This window comes from Zalophus californianus, chromosome 11 (genome assembly GCF_009762305.2).
Source record: "Zalophus californianus isolate mZalCal1 chromosome 11, mZalCal1.pri.v2, whole genome shotgun sequence".
Lineage (NCBI taxonomy): Eukaryota > Metazoa > Chordata > Mammalia > Carnivora > Otariidae > Zalophus > Zalophus californianus.
The window spans coordinates 61,276,016-61,289,594 of record NC_045605.1 but is presented as its reverse complement, the minus strand read 5'-3'; the positions used below and the strand labels follow the sequence as shown (position 1 = coordinate 61,289,594).

The 13,579-nt window shown below is 40.7% G+C and overlaps 1 pseudogene; it reads right to left on the bottom strand.

Annotated features, from left to right (window-relative positions):
• Positions 1 to 10,044: 10,044 nt before the first annotated feature.
• Positions 10,045 to 11,006, bottom strand: LOC113913646 (annotated as a pseudogene).
• Between the last annotated feature and the right edge of the window lie 2,573 nt (positions 11,007 to 13,579).

The window sequence follows — 13,579 nt, the reverse complement described above, 5'->3', positions numbered from 1 at the left end:
TGCGCAGTAGTCACACAGATGTAAAACTCCGGCTTTTTAAGTTTTTATTTGAATTCCAGTCAGTTAGCATGGAGCATATCAGTGTCAGGTGTACGATGTAGTGACTGAACACTTCCACACATCACTCGGTGCTCGTCACAAGCGCCCTCCTTAATCCCCGGCACCTGTTTCACCCATCCCCCCCCACCCCCCCTCTGGTGACCTTCAGTTTGATCTCTATACTTAGGTGTCTGTTTTTTGGTTTGACCCCTCCCCGTTTTTTCTTTGCTCATTTGTTTTGCTTCTTAAATTCCACGTGAGTGAAATCATACAGTATTTGTCTTTCTCTGACTGACTTATTTTGCTTAGCATAATACCCTCTAGCTCCATCCGCATCGTTGCATATGGCAAAATTGTATTATTTTTATGGCTGAGTAATATTCCATTGTAGATAGATACTACCTCTTCTTTATCCATTCATCAGTTGATGGACACTTCATAATTTGGCTATTGTAAATACTGTCACTGTACACATAGGAGCGCGTGTATCCCTTTGAATTAGCATTTTTGTATTCATTGGGTAAATATCCAATAATGAGATTCCATGATCATAAGGTAGTTCTATTTTTAACTTTTTGAGGAAACTCCGTATTGTTTTCCAGAGTGGCTGCACCAGTTTGCATTCCCACCAACAATGCACGAGTGTTCCTTTTTCTCCACATCCTCACCAACATCTGTTGTTTCTTGTTGATTTTAGCCATTCTGACAGGTGTGAGGTGACACCTCATTGTAGTTGTGATCTGCATTTCCTTGACAGTGAGTGATGATGAACATCTTTCCATGTGTCTTTTGGCCATTTGTAGGTCTTCTTTGGAGAAATGTCCACTCATGTCTCCTGCCCATTTTTTAGTTGGATATCTGTTTTTTGGGTGTTGAGTTTTATAAGTTCTTTACAGATTTTGAATAGTGACCCTTTATCAGATATGTCATTTGCAAATATTTTCTCCCATTCCCTATGCCTTTTAGTTTTGTTGATTGTTTCCTTCTCTGTGCAGAAGCTTTTTATTTTGATGTAGTCTCTCCAAGTGATTCTTACGTGAGTCTGAGCTTGAGAACCACTGGCCTCAAGTGGTGAACTGGGCCTTTGGGGCCTTGGGCAGAAAGGACTGCTTTGAAATTGAGATAACCTTGACACCACATCTGATAGGAAGTCCTCTTGAACAGGAGTGTCCCTATCAGGAGTCACCACCCTTTCTGGGCACAGGATGATCTCAGCACATGGTGCCTCCATGAAGAGCACATGAGGAGAATAAATGGATGGATTAATTTTCTGTGTTGTATTCATCAAGGAAATCCTAGTCTCCTGGGCTCCTGGAGAGCACATTCCATAACAAGTGCCACTTCTGGAAGTGCTTTCCAAGGTACCATTGTTCTTTCTGCCCTCCCTCATCATCTGACTCGTGTCTGGGGCCCAAGGATAAGCCCCAAGCGGAAATACAATTAAAACATGGTTTGAGGGACGCCTGGGTGGCTCAGTCGGTTAAGCGACTGCCTTCAGCTCAGGGCGTGATCCCAGGGCTCTGGGATCAAGTCCCGCATCAGGCTCCCTGCTCAGCGGGGAGCCTACTTCTCCCTCTGCCTGCCGCTCCCCCTGCTTGTGCTCGCTCTCTCTGACAAATAAATAAAATTTTAAAAATCTTTAAAAAAATTGCTTGAAATTTTAACAACTTTCCCATAAAAATATCTGTATCTATTACATTTAGGTTTTTGCTTTGACCGCTTTTAAGGAGTCAATAATTACCCATTTAGGCTTGTTTATCCTTAATTCAATATTGGTAATTTACGTCATTCAGATAACAAATCATTAGACAGACTTGTTAGTTTAGGTGTGTAAATCATTAGTTTAGGTGTGTGAATTACCTCAGCACTGCCCATCACTTCTGTGTGAATAACGTCCAATTTTCATCACGAATTTTATGCACTTGGGTTTTTTTCCCTCTATTTTTCTTAAAACCTGATTTCTCTGAATTCAATGGGCTTGCAAGCATGCTATGACTTTGCCATATTTTTATTATTTCCCTAACCATCTACCACCATATAATATATTAAAGATAGAACAAAACGGCATTTTTGGAAACTCCTTTTAGGGCATCAGGAGTTTCTCTGGCATGTCACTGTCAGCTGACCTATGCTTCCAGAAGACAGGAATGGCCTGGACGGAAGGATAAGCAAGTTCGGTGCATTCAGGAATCTGCACATAGTGCCATGGCACTGTACTTGGAGCTCTAGGTAAACAGAAGAGGCCACAAGAGGTGGACAAGTGTCAGCATCATCAAGACTCATTTACAAAGGCAGGGAGAGAGCTAGGGAGTTATCTGCAGGAGGATGACAACCACCACAAACATACCAGGGCAGGAGTAAAGTGACAGTTTTCCCAGATCCCCTGACTGAACTCCCGTCATCTGCATGCGACCCACACTTTTCCCTGGCGGGGCCCAGCTGGGCTCTCTGCTCTGAGAGCCTCCACTTGTAGAAGTAACTCGGAAGCCTGGGTCTCTGCAAATATCAGTGTGCATAAGGCCCTCTGAACATGGAGGATAATTGTGTACATCTCTTCATTTTTATTTCATTGTGAAGCTTTCCTGGTTGTTTTTTGAATATTGGACTTTTTAAAATTTTTCGCAGAATTCTAGAGCTTATTAGCATTGAATTGTGTAATTCTTTTGACTATTTTTAATTATCTGTAATGAACTACTTTCATTCACAATTTCGCTAGTTTGTGCTACCTTTTGCCTTATTTGTTTGTATAATTTAGCTTTCTTACCGCACAATAAGAATGCACTCATATCCCACATTAAATATAAATATTCTAAAATCGTATGAGTGTGTTAAAGATGAGCACTTGGCATAATAGCATTTCTGGTAGAAAGGTAATTAACACTTACTTAGGGACCAGGAGGTGCCCTCCGCCCACCACCAAAACAACTTGAAGACAATTATGACCTGCGTTCTTAAGTCTCCAATATTCTCAAGAATAACTGAAAGCACTTGGGAAATAGCACTTTGCCTGTAGGGTCTCTGTGGCAAAGCAATCCTGAGGAGAAAAGCAATTCCTCTCCTCCCACCCTTAGGAGACTAGATGAACCACCTGCGCTGGGTAGGTACACAGCCTGGGAGAGGCACAGCAGAGGGGGAAAGGTTGAGGGTCCTGAGATTAACAAAAACAAAACAGATCTGGGGTGCGGTCGGGATCAAGAGATTGTCCAGCATCGTCCTCAGACAAGAGGGAAGATCAGTAGAATTTCACACAAATGAGCGCAGATCCTATGTCTATTTCAGGCGAGGAGCTCAGTTCCCACGGTTGAGAAAGTTCTGATCGCCCTCTGGTGATGGCTCTAGTTACTGCAGCTTGCTCACTGTCCGTAGACAGTCCTGCAGACTGAAGGCTCCTTACGCCCTGAGATTCTCCCGAGCACCCCCCCCCCAGACTTCCACGGTGGACACGTCATCTCTAATTATGGCCCAGCGCAGTCCTAAGGCCCCACAAGTACCAGGGGGCATTACTGCCACATACACTTTCAGAGATGATGGGAAGGAGAAAGTCCTAGAACTGATTCCTGGGTGGTGAGAATCCACACTTGGCACCCACAGGATTTTTTTTTTTATTTGAAATTCAGATCCCTTCTCTGGTCTTTCCCTGAAAACGGAAAAACTGGAAGCAGCCCGCAGGCTTCGTGGTCTTGTCAGCAGACGGCGCCATTTCTAGGGCCACGGGGCTCTGTGGAAAAGATCATGACCGGTAGCTTGTAGATCTTTTTGTTCTGGTTTGCTATCTCAAGTCTTTTTTTTTTTTTTCTTTTCTTTCTCTGTAACCACTTTCTCATCTTAACTGGGGACTGGGAATTTCAGAGAATGAAAGACCTGAATATCTCTGGAGAGTTATCTGTCAATAATTCAAGAGCCAGCACCGCATTGTAGTAATGAACTGGTAAATTATCTGTGATTTTTAAATCAACTTATTCTATTTCTTGAAATAAGACCAAGGTAACCACGTTTAAGGTACACTAAAATGTATTCTAAAAATGGTTCATTCAAATCATAAAGATCAGAAGCCAGGATAAAAATCAATGGACAGCTCGTTATAGATTTAGATAAATTTATTTAGATTAGTTATAGATTTAGATAAATAGGTCACCAGGAATGAGCTGTTTCACACTGACACGTGCCTTTCTTCATATCCATATGACAATTAGCCCTCGCACAAACTGCATAGCCAGGAAGGACCTTACTGGAAGCCTAGATTGGGGTCAATTTGGACATTCAAGAAGAGATAAGATTAAAAATGAATATGAGCTCTGTGGGTGGGCTGGAGAGCCCGTGCACCATTCTCCCTCCACTCAGGCCCCTCAACGCAAACCCACATAAATACACGGGGCCATCAGATGCCATCAGAAGATAAGTTCTCTTCATTATATATATCTAAAATTCCATCTACTTATTCTCTCTCAGATTCCAACATCATTTTCCACACCAGCATCACCTCTTTTCTGCTCTATGGCTTCTTTATTATTCTCCTGGTTAACACATTCTACCCAACATATATTCTTCACAGAATAACCAAAATTTTCTTTTACAATGGAAATATGATCATGCCATCGTTGAAAGTAAAACATTTCATTGGGTATCTATTGCTTTTAGGATTGAAACTTAATTTATTAACAATGTCGACCCGGCACTCAGTGAAGGGGTGACAGAGACCTCTGGTCTTATTTTAAGCCACTCACTGTATTCCATTCCCGCTGCCCCTCTTATAGTACCTCACCAGAGCCAAGCTCCTTCTCCTGTTGTGTGTTTTTTTCTCCAGAAGTCTCTGCCCCTCCTACTTCACTCAACCAAATCTAACCAATCCTTCATATCTCTCATTAAAGGCTTCTCCTTCAGGTAAGTATCTTTGACCATAGGTCCTAACAATGTCCTCCATTATCACAAGTGTAATTCAAATGCTTTCTTATATCTTTATTTTTAACATCTGTCTTCTCCTCGAGTCTGTAAACTTTGAGTTTCTTAGCATATCCCCCTCATATATTACAAAATATGTGGAGATTGAGATGAGAAAATACCATTTTTAACTATACCAAAAGAAAAAAAAGTACTTAGGTATAAAATTAGCAAAATATATATCGGATCTATATGCTGAACACTAGATTGCTGACGAAGTAAGTCAAAGGACATAAGCTCAGTAAATGGAGAGGCATACTAGGTTCATGAATTGGAAGACTCAACATATAAAGAGATCGGATATCGATCTTTCCAAATGTGATCTATTATTTAATGAAATTCCTATCAAAACCCCAGCAAAGTTTTCTGTAGACATAGACCCACTTATTCTAAAATCTATAAGGAAAGCAAAGGACCTGAAATATATAAGACGATTTTGAAAAAGAATGGTGTGTGAGGAATCACTCTACTTGATGTTAAAGCTTACTATTTAGCCACAATAATCAACATAGTGTGTCATTGGCAGATGAATAGATGCAGAGATCAATGGAACAGAATAGAAAACCACAAAACAGACCTACATAAATATGCCCAGCTGATTTTGGACAGTGGCACAAAAGGAACTGAATGGAGGAAGAACAGCTTTTGTCAACAAATAATGCTGGAGCAATGAACATCCATAGGCCAAAAAGGAAAAAAAGAAAAGAAAATTAGCTCAAAGTCAAAGTAAAGATAAAATAAATACTCTTAAAATATTTAGAAGAAACAAAAGAAAATCCCGAAGATCTAAGGCAGGACAAAGAGTTTTAAGATGACCCTGAAGCACAACCTCCAAAAATGAAAAATCAATAAATTGGAGTTCTTATCCACTTAAAAACTTTAAAAAGTTTTAAAAATTAAAATTTTATTCTGAGAAAGTTCCATTAAGAGGATGAAAAGACAAGCTACACACTGGGAAAATTGATTTGCAAACCATACATTTGACAATGGCTTTGTATTTAGAATATATGAAGAACTCCCAAGCTTAACAGTAAAAACACAAAGAATCCAATTAGAAAACAGGCAAATTACACAAACTGGTATTTCCCTGAGGAGAAATATGACAAGCAAACACATGGAAACAGGATCACTCCGCATCCTCGTGGGGATGGAAACTGATAAAGTCACTCAGGAATACAGACTGGTGGTTTCTTATAAAACTAAATATGCACTTATCATGGGACCCAGAATTGCACACTTGAGCATTAATCTCACAGACATGAAAACTTACATTTACACAAACACCTGTGCACAAGCGGTCATAGCAGCTTTATTCATAGCCCCAAACTGGAAAGAACATAAATGTCATTTAACATATGAATGCTTAAAAGCGCTCTGGTACATCCTTTATACATCCATGGTAGAATACCACGGAATTCCACTCAACAATAAAAAGAAATAAACTACTGATATACACAACTATGTGGATGAATTCAAAGCAAATTATGTTGAGTGACTTAAACCCAGTCTCTAAAGGTTATGTGCTGTGTGATTCCATTTACATAACATTCATGAAATAACAAAATTGTAGAATGGAGGAACAATTAGTGGTTCCCAGGGGCTAGGTAAGGAGGGAGAAGGTGTGGGTGAAGCTACCAAAGGGTATCATACGTAGTGATTGAACAACTCTGCATCTTAATTGTGGTGGAGGTTCTGTGAATCTATAATGTGATATAATTATTTAAAACTATACACACACACAAAGAATTATACACACACAGACACAGAACACACAAGTAGTGCATGTAAAACTGATGAAATCTAGTGAGTTCTATGGTTTTGTACCAATGTCAACCTTACAGTTCGGATAATTGTAGTACAGTTACACAGGATGTTACCGCAGGGGACAACTGGTTGAAAGATAAGCATGACCTTCCAGTACATAGTTATTTTGCACCTTCCTGTGAATATTTAATTATTTCAAAATGAAAAGAGGTTTTGCACCTGTTAAATGTGAAAAAAGATATCGGAAGTCAAAGGAAAATAAAAAGTAATAATTATAATAGCAAATACATATAACTCTACATGCTTGATGCCATTCTAAGCACATTACATACAGTAAGCCATTTAATCCTTATAAGAATTCTATAAGGTTTACAAAATAATCCTAATTTAGAGATGAGAAAGTGAAAATAGAGAAATGTGTATGAAAAATACTCATATCCTAGCTTAGGGTGAATTTTCTACGATTAAGCAAAGGGAAAAGACAGAAGTGACATATATACAGCTATTAATATACTTAAATACGTTAAATATTTAAATCAGTTTATAAAAAGGTTAAAAATAAAAGACAGACATACTGGATAAATATTTAAATATGAGAATGAAAACATATTATTAGGATACTTTTTAAAAATCATGAAAAGAGATATGGACAACACAGAGTTTTCAGGAGTTAAACGGGCAAAAGCAAAGACAGCTAAAATCATCTGGGTGATTTAGTAGTCAAGCGCACAAACTCGACAAATGAAAAAGAAACAGATTTGTTTTTGCCTCTGACATTTTCCTCTGTAAAGTTTCCATTTCCTCATTTGTAAGACCTATTTTACGAAGTGCGAGTGAAGGTGATGTGAGGTAATGTACATAAAATGTTTAGCATGGGAGCTGGAACATAAGTACTCAAGAAATGGTAGTTATTATTACATTGTAAGATGAGATATGGCTATCTAATATGTATTTAACCTCAAAACAAGTAAACATAATTAAACAATTTAACCTCAAAACAATTAAAAGTAAAAATTGCAAAATGTTTTTGTCCTTTAAATGGCAAAAAAAAAAATTAAAGAAAAATATTCAACTCCATTGTTAGTGCAGAGAGATATATTGTGCATCCTTTCTGAGTGCATTTCTATAGGATTCATCAAAAAATTCTATAAAATATGCAGTAGCATTTCTAGGACTCCATCCTTAAAATAAAAATTGAAACACAAGATTTATGTTTGGAGAAGTCTGTTTATATAGTTAAAAACTGTCCAAATGTCTAAAAATATTTAAAATGTCTGAAAAAAATATATGCAAAGAACAACTAATATAAGTCAGTATACCAAAAAGTTACCAGTAGTTTTCTCCTCACTAGGGATTTTCTTTATACTTTTGTTGTTTTCCAGTTGCCTTACATTGAGTATTTGCATCTTATATTGAAAGACAATACTTACAAAAAATGTATCTAAACATATCTGGACTGTATACATAAACATCAAATAGAATTGAGCCTTAAATTTGTAAATATATAGTCATAATGCCTTGCAAAAAGGGCCTAAATGAATAATATTTTGTTAAATGAAGTATAATAAAACCCTGCAGTAAAATACTATGCAGGCACAGTAATTGATTATATAAACGCATATGTACTAGAAACAATGTCAACAAGTACTACCAGAAAAGTAGTTACAAGCCCTCTACATACTGTATGGTGACTACATAACATAATAAAATAAAATACAATTTGAAAAAAAAAAAAACCCTATACATAGTACAATCAATATTTTATATATGTATCATGTGATAATATTTTCCAGGTAGATAAAGGAGTAGATCAAGCTGTAGATACAGATGGAGGAAAAAATACAGACACAGATCTAGATACAGAGGCGGCTGTGGATAGGTTAAGTGTACAGACGCGGATCTAGATACAGAGGCGGCTGTGGATAGGTTAAGGGTACAGACGCGGCTCTAGACACAGAGGCGGCTGTGGATAGGTTAAGTGTACAGACGCGGCTCTAGACACAGAGGCGGCTGTGGATAGGTTAAGTGTACAGACGCGGATCTAGACACAGAGGCGGCTGTGGATAGGTTAAGTGTACAGACGCGGATCTAGATACAGAGGCGGCTGTGGATAGGTTAAGTGTACAGACGCGGATCTAGATACAGAGGCGGCTGTGGATAGGTAAGTGTAGAGACACAGATCTAGACATATAACCATAGGACTTGGGGCTGTACGTTTACGGGTTTATGAGTTCCATTTCAGGTTTGCCTTTTTTCATAATTTCTAATATTTTCTAAAGGGACATAGATTTTTAATTAAATACATATTTAGAAAAGAAACATGGACAACACACCATCTTCCTCCAAGAGGAAGTATCAACTAAAGGGCACACTGGGAAGGAGCTGTGGATGGAGAGAGTCACAGAGGAGAAGAGATGAGAAGTGGGTGTGGAAGGAGGAATAGGAGTTTTCCACAAGCTGATGGAGGTTATCCCGAGGCAGAGCAGGGACGTGGAGAACACGGCATGGCCTGGGAAAGGGGAGGCATAAATGGCCTGGTGAGTCTGATGCTCCAGTCACTTGGAGGTGACGTGGGCAGTGCTGCAGTAAAGGAGGTGAGCAGTCGGGTCGTTAAAGGCCTCGACTACCCCACTGAAGAGCGGATCACTGAAGAACATGGCCTGACATTGAGACTGGAGGAGCCCTTCCTCAGCATCCCCCCAGCACACAACAGCCCTCAGAAACCACAGGAGGGACCAGTCTCCATTCCCTCAGTCTCCTCAGGGGTTGTTCTGCCGAATGCAAAACACACAATTCATTTATATTCTCTTATTACAGACATTCATGTTGACAAGATATAAATATAATATAATAGGAATAACTACAAAACATAGGAATCACTGATTCTGAGAATGTCATTAACCAGAAGGAAGGGCATTAAGGAATCTCTGATTGTCTAGAGACCTCACAAGATGTCTCAGAGCTTGAGAAACTCACTGAGGAATAGCCGAACAAAATCCCAGGCCAGAGCACTGCTCTTACTTCATCTCTTCTAAAGATCATGCTAGAGTCATTAAGGATGTATGACTTCTGAAAATCAGTGCATCCTGTCCCAGGGTCTTGGAGGGAGCGGGCTTGCTCAGTCCAATGGGGTGCTGTGCTCAGGTTGTTTTGATGACAAAGGAGTAAGTCCTGCAACCTCCCTGGTGAACTTGCCCCAGACACAGACCTCACTGAGCCATTTCCGAGTGTTTCAGTGGATCCCCCCCCCGCCACCCACCACTTCCAGAGACCACCTCATAGATGGCCAGGGATTCTGAAAACTCAGTTCTTAAACCAAAGTGATTTCTGCTTTGTAAACAACACGTGAACCACCTGCGCCCGGATTTGCTTGGTCTTGATCCCATAACTGACGGGATTCAGCACAGGTGGGGCAAGCAGGCAAAGATTAGCCAACAAGAGGTGGGCATGAGGAGGAATGTGGCATCCAAACCGTTGAGTAAGGATTGTCAAGATTCCAGGCCCATAAAAGAGGACAATGACACAGACGTGGGAGCCACATGTGTTGAGAACTTTGTGGCGAGCGTCCTGAGAAGGGACGTAGAAGACAGCACAGAGAATCAGCAAATAGGAAACAAAAATTAGCACAGCATCTAAAACCACGCTTAACAATAGGATGCAAAATCCCTACCAGATGTGCACTCGAACGTCATTACAAGCGTATTTGGCCAAGCCAATGTGTTCACAAAAGGTGTGTGGAATGACATTGTTGTGGCAGAAAGTCAATCTTTTCAAAAGAAATATTATGGGGAAAAGGGTACAGAAACTTCTCAGAAAGACAGTCACACCGATTTTCCCAATCAGAGCACGTGTAAGAATAGTGGTGTACCTCAGGGGTAGCACATGGCAATGTAGCGGTCAAACGCCATCACCAGCAAGATCCCTGACTCAGAGATGAAGGTGGTACGGATGAAGAACAGCTGAGTGATGCAGCGATCCAGGGAGATCTCCCCAGCGTGGAACCAGAAGATGACCAAGGCCCGAGGTACTGTGCACGTGGAGAGGACAATGTCCGCTCCGGCCAGCATGCAGAGGACGAGGTACATGGGTTCACGGAGGCTGTGTTTTGTGAGGATAATGCAGATGAGCAGGCTGTTCCTGAGCAGGGCGATGGCATAGGAAATGAAGAAGGGGATGGAAATCCACCTGTGCAGGTCCTCAAGGCTGGGGGTGCCCAGGAAGTGGAAGACCATGTGGCTAATAGCAGTGTGGTTTAAGGCAGTCATGCCTGGAGAAGATGACCTGGGATCCTACTTTCTGTTTACAAAGAGATAAAAATACATATTCTTAAAAAAATAAAAGTATTTTATTTATTTATTTGAGAGAGAGAGAGTGAGGGAGCACAAGCAGGGGGAGGGGCAAAGAGAGAGGGAGAAGCAGATTGGGGCTGAACAGGGAGCCCGACATGGGGCTCAATCCCGGGACCCTGAGATCACCACCTGAGCTGAAGGCAGATGCTTAACCCCGAAAATACATATTCTTTTTAATATGTTCTTAAGGGGAATTATTCTAATATTCTTTGTGAATATTACAGCTTTTGGCATATCTCACACTCTTCATCTTCTCAGAACATGCAAATGGGAAATACGCAAAGATGAAGGATATGGTCTGTGCCTCAGTGAATGACAGCCACTTATACTCACCTCCAACTAATCAAAGTCAGAAACATTATTGTATGTATTTCACTTTCAGAGGATTATACAAAAACAGAAAAACCCATTATGCATGACTAGGAAGAGTGTAAAAGATACTTGAAATTGACTAATTTATCAGAAGGGAGGCAGCATAAGAAAAGGTGAATATATTGATCAACACACAAGATGTTCATGAAGCATTTCCTGCCTAGGGTGACAGGTGCATAGGGAATGCTTGGGAGGCAGGGAGGGGTGCACAGGCAATGAAGTGCCTTGATCACAACTTCATACTTAGACCTCACCCTTTACACAGGGGGCAGCCATCACATGTCTTGAAGATTTCCTGGAATTGACTGAGAAACTGGATGCTAAAAGGTAAGTTGAGTTCTAGGAATAGAGTGGGTCTGAATGTAATACAGTCACAGAGGAATTAAACTAATATTTACTGGGGTGCCTGGGTGGCTCAGTCCTTAACTGTCTGCCTTGGCCTCAGGTCATGATCCCAGGGTCCTGAGAACAAGCCCTGCGCTGGGCTCCCTGCTCTGCAGGAAGCCTGCTTCTCCCTCTACCACTCCCCCTGCCTGTGTTCCCTCTCTCGCTTTCTCTCTGTGTCAAATAAATAAATGAAATCACTAAAAAAAAAAAAAAAAAAAAAAAAAAAAAAAAAAAAAAAAAAAACACTAATATTTACTACTCATTGTTTTAGGCCAGGGATGGCAGTATCCACGTTGCATGTGGCATTTTGTATACTCCTCCTGTAGGGAGCAGACCTCCACTCTAGTAAGTGGATATTTTCATTGTCTCCACTTCACACCTAAAGAGAGATTCAAAGAATATGAATTACTTGCCAAGTTTCACAACAATAATTGATGGAATGAGTTTGAAATCTCTCTAACTTCACTACATACAGTTTGCTCACTTGTGAAGACAAGAGAACTTTAAGAGGTAACAGTCGGGGCTTGTGTCTTGTGTCCACACCTTGGGGAGCTAAGCTTAGAAATGACTGAAATTGGGGTGCCAGGCTGGCTCAGTCGGTGGATCGTTCAAGACTTTTGATCTTGAGGTTGTAGGTTTGAGCCCCGTGTTGGGGGTCGATGTCACTTAAAAATTAAAAAAGAATCAAAAAATAAAAAGAAATGACTGAAAGTTGGAGGAAAAAAGGCATTATTTCTGGGGAAGGGTGTGCAGTACTTGGTATTTGGAAAATTCTTCTGATAGAAACTGACATGTAATTTTACCGTTTGCTTCCTAGCAGACTTCCCTTCATTCATTAGCTTAATCATTCCGCAAGCTTATTTGAAGCATGCGCTATTTTTCGGGCATCCGTCCTAACTGGGCTTATGGATTGGGAGAGTGGTGGGTATGTAAGCAGATGGGTTCAGCAAAATGTTCCAGGTGTAGCTCAGAAGGCACCTCCTGAAAAGATAGCCATATCTAATCCTGTTTTCTCCAGAATGAAGAAGAAATGGAGCCGATAATAAAATACCTTCTTCACAGGGTTTCTGAAGATATTAAATGAAGGGGTATTTTAAAATGTCTAGCTCAGGGGCTAAGATAAATCTTACACTTCCACTCCAGCTCCCTCTCGTGGCGCCTTGATTTTTCTTTCTGGAAGGAAAGTAGGCTCCTAGTTCTCACACCTGCCAAGACGCCCCGGCTCCTTCCCCCAAATCCCCCCAATATCTGGCTTGGGGCAGGTGACCAATTCGCTGCCATTCTCAGGGCTCCTTTCATGGTTTTCCAGGAGGAGTCTGTAGTCTAAGTAAATGCATTTTCTGTTTTCTCATCTCTAGTCTATAATTATTAGGGCATCTGCCACTGATAGGATTGCTTCTTCTGATTTGCCACTCTTCAGGAACTTCCATCCAGCCCATATATCCTCAGCTCCCCTCCCAGACCTCACCTCCCACACCGGCTAGAACCAATCAGATTTGCACCTCTGGTCTTTACCACTTTGTCCATAGGTATCAATAGCCTCCAAGAGTCCTGTCACCTCTGGCCTGTTGGGGACAGAACACCAGCCCTGTCCTTACCTTGATCTGGAAACCTTCCCACCCCCAGATGTCTAATTCACTCACCAGCCTTAGACTGAGTCTCCAGGAGCAGATGACATGAGATCCATAATAAAATTCAGCTTGTGGGTCAGGAGTTGAGCTGCTTATCTT